Raw genomic sequence first — 15216 nt, 5'->3', positions numbered from 1 at the left:
TCTGGTATGGCTGCTTAAAGGCAATTAACTGTTACTTACGTTGGCATTTTCCAACCAATTAAAATCGCGCAAAAGTTAGCAGACCAAGAGAAAGCCATTAAAGCAAATGCATTTTTAGTTAGCCATTAGATGCCTTAGGTCCCTTGGAGGAGACTTGATTTAAGGTATTTAATAAATATTTTATAGGTTTTTATAAGTATTCTTCACTTAAGTGAAAGAAAACCATTAAAGCTTTAATTATTTCCATAAATTACTTGATTTAACTATAGAAAAACTTCATCGTTTCTAAGTAATTTATCATCTTTCCTTCTATTAAGTGTCTAAAAATTTGAATTAAAACTGAACCAAGTTCATCGATCAACTGGTCAATCCATCAACAAGTTTTTTTTATTATTTCCTGCCCTGGGTTATTAATTACCAACTTGCTTCCCAGGGGGATTTTGTTTGGGCCAACATATACATACATACACACTCTCGTACACACCTAATCGCACACGTTCTCTTAATTAAGCTAATCGGGGCAAAGACCAGCTCTAGTTACTTACGCTTTGGCTTAAACTGTTAACTTAAGCTGACCACAGCTGATGTTGGCCTTAAGCCGCTTCATTGAATTAAGCCAACTGGCATTTCCACTCTCCCTCCTTGGTCACCTGTAAAAGGAGGAATGAAGCTTCCTTACGGGGCGCCATCTGGCATCCGCAGAGCACCAATAAAATTATACACCAATGTCTCTATTGGACCCTGCTCCTCTCTCTATATATATATGTATATATGTTATAGCTGGTCCTTGGGTTTTCTTTCCTTTTTTTTATGTTCTGTAGCATAACCAGGACCAGTCCCAATGCGGTTTTTTATGCTGCCAACCGCTCTATCTGTAACTATTTCCAAGCTGTTGCCAGCAATTAAACTTTGTGTCTGCTTCTATCTGCGTTTTCCTTCTCCTAGTTTTTCTTTTTCTCTTTTTCCTTAAATTGCTAATACCATAAAATGAAATTAAAGCTGAAAACTAGGAGTGTTGAGTGTTGAGAGTTCGAGTTCGAGGCCAATCCAAGGCTCTGATATTTCCGTGCACTTAAACACTTAACGCCATTGTTTATACACTTGAGTGCACTCGCCTCGTCGCCTTTTTGATGTGGTGTGAAAAGTCGTCAATGGCACACAAACACTTGTGAAAAGCCGTCACACATACATAAGCTTCCAGGCAACATTTTCCTTTTCCATATTTTCATCCATCCCGCCCCTCCTTTCATTTTTAAATCCCAAAAACGTATCCGCATCCGGAGAGCGCACAATACTCATAAGTGTTCAACTAAATGGAAAACATTTCTTTTAAGCGTTGACAAAACAATAAAATAAAAGACACTTATGCTCTGGAGGGCATTTTGATGCCACGTTCCGATGGCGTTTTGTGATTCTGTAACCGATTCCCGGATCCCTATTCCTATTCCAATTCCGATTCCTGGGCTCCCTATAATGAAGGTATTTCAAGGGATTGTCTAAAGTAGTAGGAAGTGTTTTTCCTTTCTTTTGTTTTTTTTTTTTGGTGGCAAAGATTTCCGTTAAGACAGCAGACATCATGAGCAATTTAAGGGGGGGTGTAAGGGGAAAGGCCATTTCCCAGCACAAACAAAAAGCAGAGGAGATAGGAGGAGGATCCTTGTATGTGTGCGCTGCGTAATCTGTAATGGAATAGGATACCTCACAGAGGAAGCGGAAGGAAGGATGTGTTCAGGTGACAAAGATGTCGGAAAAAACAAAAGCCATGAGCGGAAAAATAAATGCGAAGAAAAATATGGTAAGGGGAAAATGTCTAGCTGATGTAGATTTACTGAGCCAATAAGCAATTTAGACGTGGCAATAACCGAGGGAATTAAGTGGAAATTGATAAGGTGTTTGGAAAGATATAATAATATTTTGAGAAGAGTATACGGTCTTATTTTTATTTTAAGAATTTTTTTAACAATAAAATAAAGGAGTTTAAATACAGTTATGTGAAGCAAAAAAGTAATAATGGAGTAACATTTTCTAAAGGTAAAATAGAGACCTAATAACATGAATTAAAAACTTTTACTGCTTATATTTTCAAACCCATTCTCCTAATTTCAACATTAGCTTAAAGTATATATTTTTTTTAGCTTTATCTTAAATCCAAACTCATTTGATTAACTTTTGTCGCCTTTACTGATTTCTTCCTTACCCCGAAACTAGGTCAATTCAATGCCATTTGTGCGGCATTTACATTTGTGTTATTCCCTCTCAACTTATTCCTATTATGACCCCCTTCTTACTGTCAGTTTTTCTCCTGTCTTTTTTTTTTGCTTGGGCCAAAAGTGAAATGCCAATGTAGCCCAATTATGCCATGTCTCAGAGGCAACCAGGACCGACTTAACCGAAAGGTAACTGCCAACTGCTAACAATGTAAAGCCTACAAATGGCGCCACTCCCCCTAAATATATATATATATATATATAAATGTCCCGTAGCATTATATATACTTATGTATATTTTTGCTTATTTTGCCTTTTCGTTGTTATCTTTGCCATGACAGCAGCAGCATCTCCTACCAAGTTGGATTTTTGCTCTGGGCAACAGCTGTCAACCAGGTTACGTGTGTGAAAGTGGCAAAGGGGGCGGAGTAGGCATAAATTCAGAGCCCCCAAAACCCTCTTTCTCCTTACCAGAAACCTCACCTAAAATTGCGAAAAACAGCAATCGAAAAGACACGGCACAAAATAGTATCAAAAACGATATGAATCTGAATGAATTTATCAGAAAGTCTAAGCTCTTGCGAAGCCTCTTTTAAATAAATATTAAAAAATACTTAAATAAATTGTTTTAATATATATTTATAAATAAAATAAGGAATGATACCCCTTATTTTCTCTCTCTGTAGAGGGGTCATCTCACACGTACACACTTATAGCCAAATATACGTATCTGTGTAGTACCCTAATTCGATTTCAAAGCACACAAGAATTAAGGCAACTCTGGAGGCCTTTTGTTCTATGTATTTCTATGCCTCTTGGATTGGTTTTAGCCAGCGGGAAAAGCTATTGAAAAATCATATATGGACCAGAGACACGAGGCCAAAAAAAGACAAAAGACAAACACAGCAGAAATGGAGACTCATCCACATCCACAATTGATACGTGCCTGGCATTTGCCAGGCTGGATTAATTTCATTTTACCAAAAACCCAAAACGAAGAAGAAAAAAGAAAAACTCTAAAGAAAAGAAAAGAAAAATATATATACTAGAGAGACAACAAACAAAGGGAAGGGCCTTTCTCTCTCCGATAATGGTAGCATTAATTTGAATTGCATAATTTGTGTTTGTTGTGCAGAAAGCAGAGAATAAGGAATTAAGTCAATGGCCCAAACAAAATATAAATATCGATTAGGGAGACAGAGCTGCAAATGACGGGGAAAATAACTCTCTGTCAACCCATTTAATTGGGAAAATTTAACACGTACATGGGGGCCACATTTGTATTCATTCACAGTCTGTGCTGCTGTCTCATGTCTCTGGGAAATTGGATTAAAGACGTTAAAGACTCTGCACTCCTTGGCCCTCTTTGTTGTCAACGCCACAACGTTGCTTGGTTGGTGTTGTCTCTGCTCTCCGGCAACTGTAAATTACATTTCATATTAGCGTGGAAAATCAGGGGTTGGGAGTTGGAAAAGCCCCCTCCCTACAATGTGCAAAAAAAAAAATACGAGAAGAGGGATCCTGAACGAAAAACAAAACGAAGTTTGTTAGTATGCCATAATCGTATGGCGACGAGGCTTTATTTATAGCATTAACGCATATTAGGCCTAATGGGCATAACATACGATGTGGGGCTAGGGGAGGAGAGGGAGTGGAAATTCCATATAGGGACACGGAAATTGTTATAAATGTTTGAGAAAACCAAGTATGATCTGGAGTTATACAAGGGATGAGGAAAGAGAGCCATACAAGGATGAAATATACATAAAAATATTAAAGCAAAAACGAAAAAGAAAACTAACTTTGGGAAGACAAAGTTTTTATACACTTCCAGGTATAAGATCGTATGGGATCATAACTAAGGTAAAATGTTAGCTTCCTTTGAATTAATATTTATCTAATTTTTATATGCCTATTTTGTCAACAAATCATAGATAAAAAACTCATAACTAAGCCAAAAAGGCTTTAATTTCGATTCGGAAAGCGTTCCTGTGCTAGTTTTTCATAGCTTAATAAATCTGCGTACTCAATTTAAAATTGAAAAAAATTAAATTTTTTGTTCAAATTTTTGACAAGTTTAACCCCTTTAAAAATGTTGAAAAAATTAAAAAAATTTGGTTTCTTTCTGAAGTAGCTAGATCGATTGGCCTATTGATGCTGATCAAGAATATATATGGTTTATAGGGTCGGAAATGACTCATTCGATGTTTTTAAGCTTCTGACTGAAATGAAAATTGATATTTATTGATATTTTTTAATATGACAATTTTTTTGACAAATCAAATTTTAAAAAACTCATAACTAAGCCAAAAAAGCATTAAATTCATTTCGGAAAGCTGTTCTTTGCTAGTTTTCATTAGATTAACAAATCTGCATACTTAGTTAAAGAAGTTAACAAATTTAAATTTTTACCAATTTTTGAAAATTTTAATAATGATTTTTTATGTCATGAAAAGATGGTGAAATTTGGAAAATTTTTTGCTTTGTCCGGAGTAATCTAGATTGATTCAGATTTTTATGCTGATCAAGAATATATATGGTTTATAGGGTTGGAAATGACTCCTTCGATGTTTTTTAAGCTTCTGACTAAAATTGTAATAACCTGCAAGGGAAAAATAGGGAAATAGGGAAAATAGGGAATTAAACATAAAGTTTTGATAAAGAATAAAGTAAGAACCTTCATTAAATCATTTCTGTTACTTTTGTAAAGTTTCTGTAGAAGTTATTAAATAAACAAAGTTTCTTTAACTACAAAAACTTCCTGAGAAAAATTCCTAGACTAAATTATACTTTACCTTTTAATGCCAAAAAATATTAAGTATTTTCTAAATTATTTTTTCGACTTGTACTAAGACTCAGCTCTCTACGCACATACAGAAACCCCATCAGAACATCTAATTTCCTACCCTTAATCAGTTGAAGAGAAAAACCAAGATACGATAAAATTCAATCATGAACCGGAAATACACAAAGAAATGTCAGAGAAAAAGAAAAACACTGGGAAAGCAAGAAAACTACCCAAAAAAGAAAATAGATGAAAGAAAGCTAATTCCGCAGCTAGTTCAATTTCACAAAAGGAAACTGTTGGATGCATCCAACCATAATATATCCATCAGAATAACCAGAAAACCCCTCCTAGAAAAAAACCGAAAATATAATCTAGTCTTGGACTCTCCTTGGGGCATAGCTCAGTGTTTACATGTCAACTCCTTCACGTTCTAGTTGATTAAATAAACTGATTGATGGCATGCCTGATTGATGCCTTCAACGGGTCCTGCCTCCTCCCATAATTTCCTCTACTAATGCAACCCTTATTCTCTTTTCTTGCAGGTGTGTACCAAAACCAACTTCGAACCCAAAAAAAAAAAAGAAGTCAACCCTTAGAGGCATCGTGAGTTACCAATATATATATCCCTTTTTTCTTTTTTGGGGTGTGTTGTACTTTTCACGCTTTGACAAACTGCCGCCGGAATCGGAATCTCAGTTGGAGAGAACTTAGCTTGAGAATATTTTAAGCATTATAATCGCATTAGAGCGATAAATGACCAAAATCGATAGGCAGTCAGCAGTTTTGGCTATTTAGTTTTAGTCAGTAAGAAAAGAAAAACCCACCAAGGGTGACTTTTGACAGCCCCCGAAAAAAAGACCCCCAAAAACCTAGAGTCACGTTCGTTGCTGCTTTAAAGCAACCCTCTTAGACCCCCCACACCACTCCAACTTCAGTGAAATAAAACCGGCTTAAACGCCCCCAAATTAGAAGAGCCAAAACCCAAAAGCAGTCCCAGACACACACAGCGTCAGTGTCAGGAAATATGACAAGAGCCAGGGATTGGGATTGGGATTGGGATTGCTATCGCCAGGATTGCAGGCGGCGGCAGTTTGCTGCAACGGAAGCCACCCCCAAAAAAGCCACCAGGAAATGGTATAGCACTTGGAGAAATATTCCGAGGGAAAACCCAACCCCAAAAAACACTATTTAAAGGTAGAAAAATATATATTTAAGAGTTTATAGTACAAGAAATAGAGAAGAGGGAAGGAGATGGGTTTAAGTTTAGGTTTTTATACAAGGAATCACTTTTAAAAATATAATCGATTCCAATGATACATTTTATAAGTATATAGTAGTATTTTAAAGAAAATTACAACGTTAACTTTATTAATAGAATTAAATATATACACACAATTTGAAAGTTAGTAAAAGATAGTTCAGAAAAGAAAAGCTTTGCAAGTCAAATTTGTATATTAAAAATATGCATATCAAATTCAAACAAATTCAAATGATCTCCTTATAAAGAAGTAGAGTATTTTTTCTTAATTTTATTAAATTTTTTTAAAACTAATTTTCTCAACTATATATATTCCAAAACTTCCTTATTAATTCTCTGTGCACTCCCAAGTTTTACTCCCTCAACGTCCTGGATTTTACGGACTTTGGGAGTTCCTTTCTGAAATTCTGCAGTTTATTGTCTGCTGATGATACAATGCATCAAATAATGAAAAGGGTTCCAGGAAATGCGGCACAATTAAGCCGTGGATTTCCCCACTCACACACACTCCATACTCCACACTCAATGAGGAGTGGAACCACCCTCATGGGATAACTTCCCTCCCTGGGCATTTGAAAAACTTTTTCCTTCACACTTTCAAGTTGCCATTTCCTTTTCTTAGCACAAAATTTTTCACTCTCTCTCTCTCTATATATTTTTTTTTCTTCTTAGCCATACAAAGTGCAAACAAAATTTATTTTCCATTTAGTTTTATAAAGCGCAAACAACATACAACAAGAAAAACATTGGTGGGTCCGTGGAAAACGAGAACAAGGAAAGCAGCTAAAGGCAAAGCCAAACAAAGTTCAATCAAGTTAACTTTGTTGCCAAAGCGAAAGGAAGTGGGCCTTCGTCTGAGGCTTCCGAGGGAGTAAGTTCAAAGCAGCTCTGGACTTTTGACTGAAAGTCGTGGCCGATTTGACCAGGACTCGCCTCCAAAAAAAAAAAAAAAGGAAAAGAAAACCTGGCCAGCCAGCATAGCTTAAGTGTATTTAAAAAAAAAAGTTTTCCTTCTCTTTATATATATTTTTTTTGGGGCAGTGCTTTATCACTGGGATCTGGGCAAACCACATTTACTTGTTCTTGGCCATGTCCCTCTCTCAATTTTCAATCAAGCTTAAAGCCCGGCACAAAGGACACACTCTTTAAGCCAAAGTTTAGCCGGGAGGGCAGAGATGATTGGCCCTTGGTCGGAATGTTTAAGTAAGTGTGTGGTTTAGTGAGTGCAAATTTCTGTCGAGTTTTTGTCACGTTTCCCTGATTTTCTAAGGAAAGTGGGGAATAAGTAAACAGTTACTTAAATTGGGTAAAAACTAAACTGGGAAATGTGGGTGGAAATTCAAGGAAGACACAGAGTTGGGGGAGAGATGGGGAAATTTCAAATAAGTATCTTTTAAAGTGTAGAAAACTATTTAAGTATGTTTTTTTATGACAGAAAATGAAGTTAAATATTGCCATTACTCTACTTAAATGAATATTATTCCACAAATTACTTACAAATGATACATAACTTAAATTTCCTTCAAGTAAGAGTATCTAGCAAACGCTTTAATACTTCAAACCGAACTACAGCTAATAATTATTGTAAGAAAAACAGCTTATAAACTTATTTCCACTACTTCAAGGAGTCAACAGACGTCCCTGAAGTTTCTCTAACTGGACTAAGAATCATGTCAAGTATTTGAGATATTTGAAAACTGCAACAGCTGCTGGCTAGTAACCTCGAAAGGCCTTGGTAAAGTCGGCAAAGTATCTCTCCCTCTTTTGAGAAAAGTCTTGGGAAAACAATTCGCAATCATCACGGACTTGTGTTTCCCCTTCCGCTCGACTGAAGTTTTCTTTTTCTACTATTATTTTTTTTTTGTTTTGTTTTTAACTTTTCATAATGACCCGAGGCACGCCCAGAAAGTGGGTCAAGTAATGTGCCAATAAGGCATGAGTGCTTGGACATGGTTATGGATGTGGCCGGTGGATATGGGCCTAGGAAATGGTTACTATTTGCATAGAACTTTGGCGCGTTTTTGCGGCCTGTGTACAAGGGGCAATTAAATGGTTTTGGAACCAGAAGAAGAAAAATCAATTACAAAAACCCCACTTGAGGAGCGGCTTGAGGAGCGAAGCCAAATGACTTCCGCTCAAGATGTTGTTCGCTTCGCTTAATTGCTTGCCCGCAGAGTCTGGCAAAGTCCTAAAACGGAAATCATGTTATGGCCAACGCTCTTTGGGGATGGCCAGCGACTGGCGACAGCAGTTGTAACTCATAAATATAATGACAAATCAGAAAAAATAGTAAGAGCCAGCTGGACAGCAATCAAAAGCTGATGAAGAGCCTTCTCTACGTTGCTGCTGAGTCAGAAAAATAATGGAAAACAATTTAGACTCTGTGTGTGTGTGTGTGTGTGAGAGAGAGAGATGGACCACGTTGAGGAGATGAAAGAAAAGCCAGCAGCAATAACAATTGAATTTTCAAATGCTGCTTATTGTTTTTCCAGCAAAAGACGATGAGGAAATTGGCCAAACCCAACCAACCAACGAACGAACGAACGAACCCCTTGTTAAAATGCAATCAAATTGTACTGGAGAAGAATGCTGTTGCAGAGGGGGAAAACTCTTTCCGAGTCTCCGTTTGAGTTTGGGCTTGGGTCGAACCGCAAATATTTGCTGGCCAGGCCAAAAGCCAGTTTAATTTTGGCCTCCAGCAACGGGGAAACAGAACAACAAACTGCAGTTAGTTTTCCCCCCATTTGCTACATAAAAGAATAACGAAATTAAATAAAGTCATGTATTAGTCATAGAACGAAAACTAGATACCCTTAGAAGTCGAGGAAAATTTAGCAACTCTTAACTTTGTACACCTTTTTTAAATCCCTTCAAGCTTGTTAAGGATCTTGTGCATTTTCAAAGGCTTCACCTTTTCTACCGCTCCATAATTGATAGACCCCGTCAAGTGACAGAGTATAACGAGTAACAAACCTCAACTTTTTGGCATTCACTCGAGTGCAACGTGGAGCTCTGTAAGTTTTTTGGCCTGTTCTGCTGGCTGCTGGCTTTTGGCTACTGGTTTTTCTTTTTGTATGCCGACAAACACACACTCACAAAAAAGAATAAAAATAAAAAGAAAGAAAACCTCCAGCGGCCAAACAGTAGCCCCTTGCAGAGCCCACATATGTATGATTCTGACTCTCGAAAGCCTCCCTCCTGCCTCCAAAAAAACTCGAATCTCAGCCAGAGTCTCGCCTGCCAAGTTGCAAGTTTTTCAGTACGTAAATCGGAGGCTTTTTTTTTTGTTTCCTTCTTTTATTTTTTAAATATGCTACGTGCAACGACAACCGACTGGAAGAACGTGCTGCGTGCGGAGTATTTGTTGTTTGAAATAAAAAATAAAAGCAGAGAAAAACAAAAAACAAAGTTACCAAGAAGTTGCCGACAACGATGTCGGTTGACTTTGTCATATGAAAAGTAAACAAACGACAGGCAAAAGGCAACAAAAATCCAGGCCCACACAGGCCAGGCCAGGCCAAGTCAAGTCAACCAGGCTCCAAGTCGAGTGAGAGGCAAATTATGGTCGACAAAGGAGTAGAGACAGAGGCGTAGGCCTCAAGAGGGATAGGATAAGCTATAGGGGAAATATTATTCCAAGGAGAAAAGTGTCAGAACTTTGGTGTAAGAAATATTTGAGACCCCTCTGAAGCATTTACTTTTTTCATATTATTTCTTAACTATATTTTTTTAACGCTCTATATAATAGTTATCCCCCTTGTCACCTCCCCTGTTTCATTCCAACTTTGTCACATAGTTGGCGACACTCGACAAAACTCCACATTAACTCTTGGGAGAGTTGCACACGTCTGAACTTCTCAGGACCCACGGATCCCACTTAAGACCCTACGGCTCAAGATGGTTTGTGGCACTAACGAAAAATAGTTAATTATGGTGGCAAGTGGCTTACAAAAACGGGAAATGGTGGCGACAATTCCAAACAGTCAAAGCAATAAAAACTATTTTATGTGCGAAAGTTTTACCCGAAATAAAAGTACGAACTGGATTTAATAAAAGTTTTCGTGTTTGCTTAAAGAATATTAATAATAAATTGGAGAAGAGCATGGGTGTGGTATGCAATCAGCTTATGCAAATCCTTGTTGATTTTAAAATAATGAAATCGTCCGCGGCCATTGCATGAATAATCCACAAAATGGCCAAAGTGCGCTGATATCCTTGGTACAACATGGCGTATACGCAATTTCTGGCCATGGCGTAATGTAATTGCAATCGAAAGACAAAGCCAAAGTCGTATGCCTGGGAAATGCGCATATTTTCATTAAATATTTAGCCAAATGGTCGCCAGTTTCGTTACGTTTCGTAACGTTCTTTATTTTTCTTTTTGGCCCAAAGGGGGCCGGGCTGGGAGATGAATCCAATATCCATTCTCGACTTTATGCGAAGAAACTTAATTTGCCGCCGTTTGCACAAAAATGGCTCGCATTTTGGACTCTGTGTGTGTGTGTTGTTTTTGTGTTTCTGTGTCTGTTTGCGTTTGAGGTAATTGTGCAAACAAATTTGTGGCAGAAGGGGGACCGCCCACAGTTGGCCAAAAGCAGAACTCCAGAATCAAATGCGAAGGCGGGCAAAAAACACGGAATTTGTCGCCGCAGTCAAGGCGTCGCATTCGTTCTTGGCACAGTAGCCATAAAAGCAACCATAAAGAGTGGGAAAATATGTGAAATACTTTAGTTAAGTACCAGAAATATGAGGGGGAAACTACTTGCGACAATATGAGATTTTAGTAAGAGTTTGGTAATTAAGTTGGAAGTTGGTAAAAATAAGCTGGAAATTCTATAAATGCATTATAAATGCAATTATATTTTATCATTAATAAAGTTAGTTACTTTATTTTCTTCCCCTTTTTAAGAATTTACTCAGAACTACTTTAAATAATTACTCCTCAATAACTTCTAAAAGAATATCTACAGTAAATTTTGAATAATTTCTCTCATATCAACCAAGAAAACCCCGAAAAACACAAAATACCTCAAAAAGATACACCTCTATACATAGCTTTCACACACCGAAAAAGAGTATCTGATGGATACAAAGAGCACACAAGTTCTCTGCTCTCGTGTATCTAGGCCGCATGCACTTGAGATGCACTTTCCGGCCCAAAGATACAACCGAGAAATTACTGAATGAGTTGGCCAACTGCGTGGGCAAATCAAGTTGTTGTTCCAAAGAACCGAAAATGAATTAACAATTTATGCGTGTGACGCATTCTCGGCTCTCAAAGTCAAAGCCGAAACAACAACAAAACGCAAACAAAATATAAATCTTCAAAAGCATTCTTTGGATGGCGGGCGAAAAAAAAAAAACAAAATAAAGGCAGCATCGAAATTGTTGTTTTTAGCCAACTTAACTTAAAGCATCAGCTAAACGGCATGAAGGGTGGCAGTTGGGAGGGGATTTGGCCAAGTAGTTGGCAGATAAAAGCCGCTATAAAAACTGTCAAATAAACATCAAAGCGGATGCGCAACGCTTGACATGCTAAAATATACTTTATAGTCATGCGTGGCTGTGTGTGAGATTTGGGATGAGAATGTATCTCTCTATGAATTTTGTATCCGTATCGGTGGGATGTATCTGTGTCCGTTTAATGGCTTGTCGGTGGAGGTGCCAGTATTAAATGGGGGGCTTCCTTGGGTCTTCTGAGAGTGGGGACTTCAGAAGGATGTGTGTTCGTTCGCCAAATGCTAAAGTAATAGCACATGGCATATAACATAACATAAAAACATTGATGGCTGCAAATGATAGAGAGAGAGAGAGCCCTGTGCACAGTGGCGGCGGGTTAGAGGGGGGCCCCGATGATTGATGTTCTTATTGATATATGATAGAATATAATACTATGCGGGCAAGATGAGCGATGGGCGACAGATGAAGTGCAAGTGAAGTGCTGATGGAAAAGGGGAAAATTACAAAAAAAAAGTATCATGTGGATAGGGGAAAATAAAAGTAATATGTTTAAATAAATAATGAACTTGTTTCTGAATTAAATTTGATATTAAAAAAATGTGTTAACATTCTTGAGTTTTAATCCAAATGATTGCAATATTATGAAGATAAATTTCAGGACTGTTTTAAGGCAACATTTAGTATCTATTACTGCTATAAAAATATTGCTTCAATAGAGTTAAACTTTTTTTACTCAAAATTCTAAGAAAATTGCGAGGAAATCTGAAATAAACCCAGGATACACAATAAGTTTTAATTGCTCAAAAATTGCACCTTAAAATATATATTTAAATGCGTATTGTATATTATTTAAATGTTTCCTTCTCTTCTACTTGAATTTTCTTTCCAATATTCCGCTTAAATATTCTTGCTTACCTTTGCCATTTTATAATATATTACATTAGACAAAATTTGTATAAATTTCTTTGCCTAAGGGCGTGCAAGTGTATACCCCATACTCCTTCTCAAAAAAGAAAAATTGTCCCGGAATCATTTTCAATTTTCACACCAAAATTCCACAAATTGCTGGAGGGGCAACAAAGATGGGAGCCCCTTCCAAGCGACGCTACTGCTCGCGGGCCCAGCGGGGGCTACGCATCATGGTTTCCCTACAATTTTCCCTCCTTCCGATACCCCTCCTCACATTAGAAAACGTGACAAAAATTTCATATTGATGTCTTCTTTTGGTAGATGGGGAAGCAGCCCTCTCCCAACATGCGATGTATTTATTTTTTTTTCTTCTTGTTCTTTTTTTTTGATGATGCTGCTAAAGGCAATACATAAAATTTTCACACACAACCAGAGAAGAGGCGGACAAAGTGTGAATTAGGCGCAAAAGTTGAAAGAAGCATAATAATTCTGTTCTGTGTGTATATTTTATTATTACAATGCTACGAAAAAGCTTTTGAAGTCACTCCCATGGTTTCCATTGGGGCTACAATATATACACATACATATATGTATACTTGTATAATAATAATTTTTCAAGTATTTTTCTTGAGTGCATATATGTCACTGACAGAAAGCGAGAGTTTCCTCCAGTTTCCCTTTCCGTTTCATTCGAAACACGCCTCAAGTTCATAATTTGTACAATTTTATGACCTTTTGCTGTGTAAAATTCTTACTAAATTATTTATACAAATTTTATCTCTTATCTTGCTGTTTTTTGTTTTGGCATTGCAGGTGGTCATAAAGAGGCCGCTTTTTGTTATAATAAAAGCGCATAAAACTTGAGTTGTCTCAGGTTTTCCCTTTCCATGTGTCGCGCAATTTTTTACATGACCATAAAAAGGGCCAACAGTCAACGGCTCTACAGCTTTGAAAAACAGTCAACACCATACCAAAAAAGAACAACAAAAAAACACAAAAACAAAAAAACAGCACAATAATTTACGTAAATGCCTAGGCATATGTGATATGTGATATTTGAGGGCCTTTTCTTGGGAGTGAGAAGTGAGTGAGTAGTCTTTGAGGAAGTGGAGATGGGGGTCTACGAGGGCAGTGTGTGATGTGAGCTATGTTGGCCAAGTTTAGGGTATAAAATCTAGAGTTTTTGGTCTTAAGAATGTTTAAGATGACTTAAGGGAATTTTTTGATATTGTAATGTTTCATTTTATGATGTAGAATTAAGGCCTGAACTTGGAGAGTTAAAAATATAAATATATGCTTCGAAAGTGTAATGAAATAACTTAAATAAAAATTCTATTTTATGCAAAAATATGAATAATATATTATGAATATGTTTTTTATTGTTTCTAGTAATTTTGTATAATTTTTAATATTTAGAAAAAACGTTATTTGAGCTACAGTAACACCTTCTTTGCGACATAACTCTTTCTGAGTTCATACTCTCAAAACCTCCCTCGCAGCATCATGTTGTCTTTATGCCTAGCCTCCCCTAGAAACCCCCTCCAAAAAACCCCCCCTAAAAAAAAAAACCAACACTTACCCTATCTTATCATCTGTCTGAAAAAATTTTCTTGGATTGTCGCCAGCCTTGTTCAGATACAAAGTACATGCATATTTACACAATTCGCTGCAGCTTCTACGCTTTAGCAATCAAATTACTGGCCAGCAACAACAACAACAACAATTTCAACAACAACACCAACAATATCAACAACAATTTCAACAACAACAACTGAAGCATGACAGCGTGAAAACTGGAGCATTGTTTGATTGACATTTGATTGACAAAAACAGTCAACGAGCAGCTAGAACGAATACGAGCTACGAGTTCTCTGAATAATACTCGCATAACTAACTGCCATGGGAATGGAAAATGTTTTTTTTTCTGCCGGCGACATATTCGAAAAATTGTTGATAAAATTCCAGAAAATTGGCGCCAGTAAAAATGGCAAAAAAAAAAAAGGGAAAATTAGATACACTTCACTGCCAGTGAAGGCAGCAAATAATATGTTTATATTGGAAATTAACGCCTTTTAATGTTAATGGCTAAAAAGCTACAAAAAAAGCGTTCTCTTTATTATGCCGCTCATTCATTATTTTTTTTTTTCTTGTTGTATTTAGATTTTTTATTGTAGTTATAATTTTTGTAGTTGTTTTTGTTGTTGCGGCGAGTTTAAGCGCGCTGTTTGTAATTAATTTCCGTTTGTGTGTAGCCGCAGCAAAACTTGGGCGCAAAACTTAAATAAACCACAGCAGGAGACAGCAACAGAGAAACAGAGAGAGAGAGAGACATAGAGAAAGAGATAGAGAGAGGAGGTTAGCCAAGTTAACAACATGCACACACACAGTCTTAACTTTACAACTATGGCCAAGATACCACGATATGTTCATGCTCTAGACTGAATTTTATAAGCTGTAAAATCAAGCTGAAATTCTTAAGGGTAATAAAATGATTTTAAAATATATTTACAGGAATTTTTGAAATAGTTTTTAATTATTAACCTAATTAAAATATGGTTTCTATTTATAAATTTGAAAGAGAGACACTCTCCTTA

General features: G+C 36.8%; 1 protein-coding gene and 1 long non-coding RNA gene across 3 annotated transcripts in view; both read left to right on the top strand.

Annotated features, from left to right (window-relative positions):
- Positions 1-15216, top strand: part of nkd (NKD inhibitor of WNT signaling pathway naked cuticle) — a 45906-nt gene that overhangs the window by 17146 nt on the left and 13544 nt on the right. The window lies entirely within an intron of this gene.
- Positions 9719-10308, top strand: LOC147644199 (uncharacterized). The gene is made up of 2 exons (XR_015270951.1): positions 9719-9916; positions 10050-10308. It is a non-coding gene; the product is annotated as an uncharacterized LOC147644199 (long non-coding RNA).

The sequence above is a fragment of the Drosophila serrata genome, unplaced genomic scaffold (genome assembly GCF_035046125.1).
Source record: "Drosophila serrata isolate PLE 108 unplaced genomic scaffold, ASM3504612v1 contig_217, whole genome shotgun sequence".
NCBI lineage: Eukaryota > Metazoa > Arthropoda > Insecta > Diptera > Drosophilidae > Drosophila > Drosophila serrata.
This window is presented reverse-complemented; position numbering and strand designations above follow the sequence as displayed.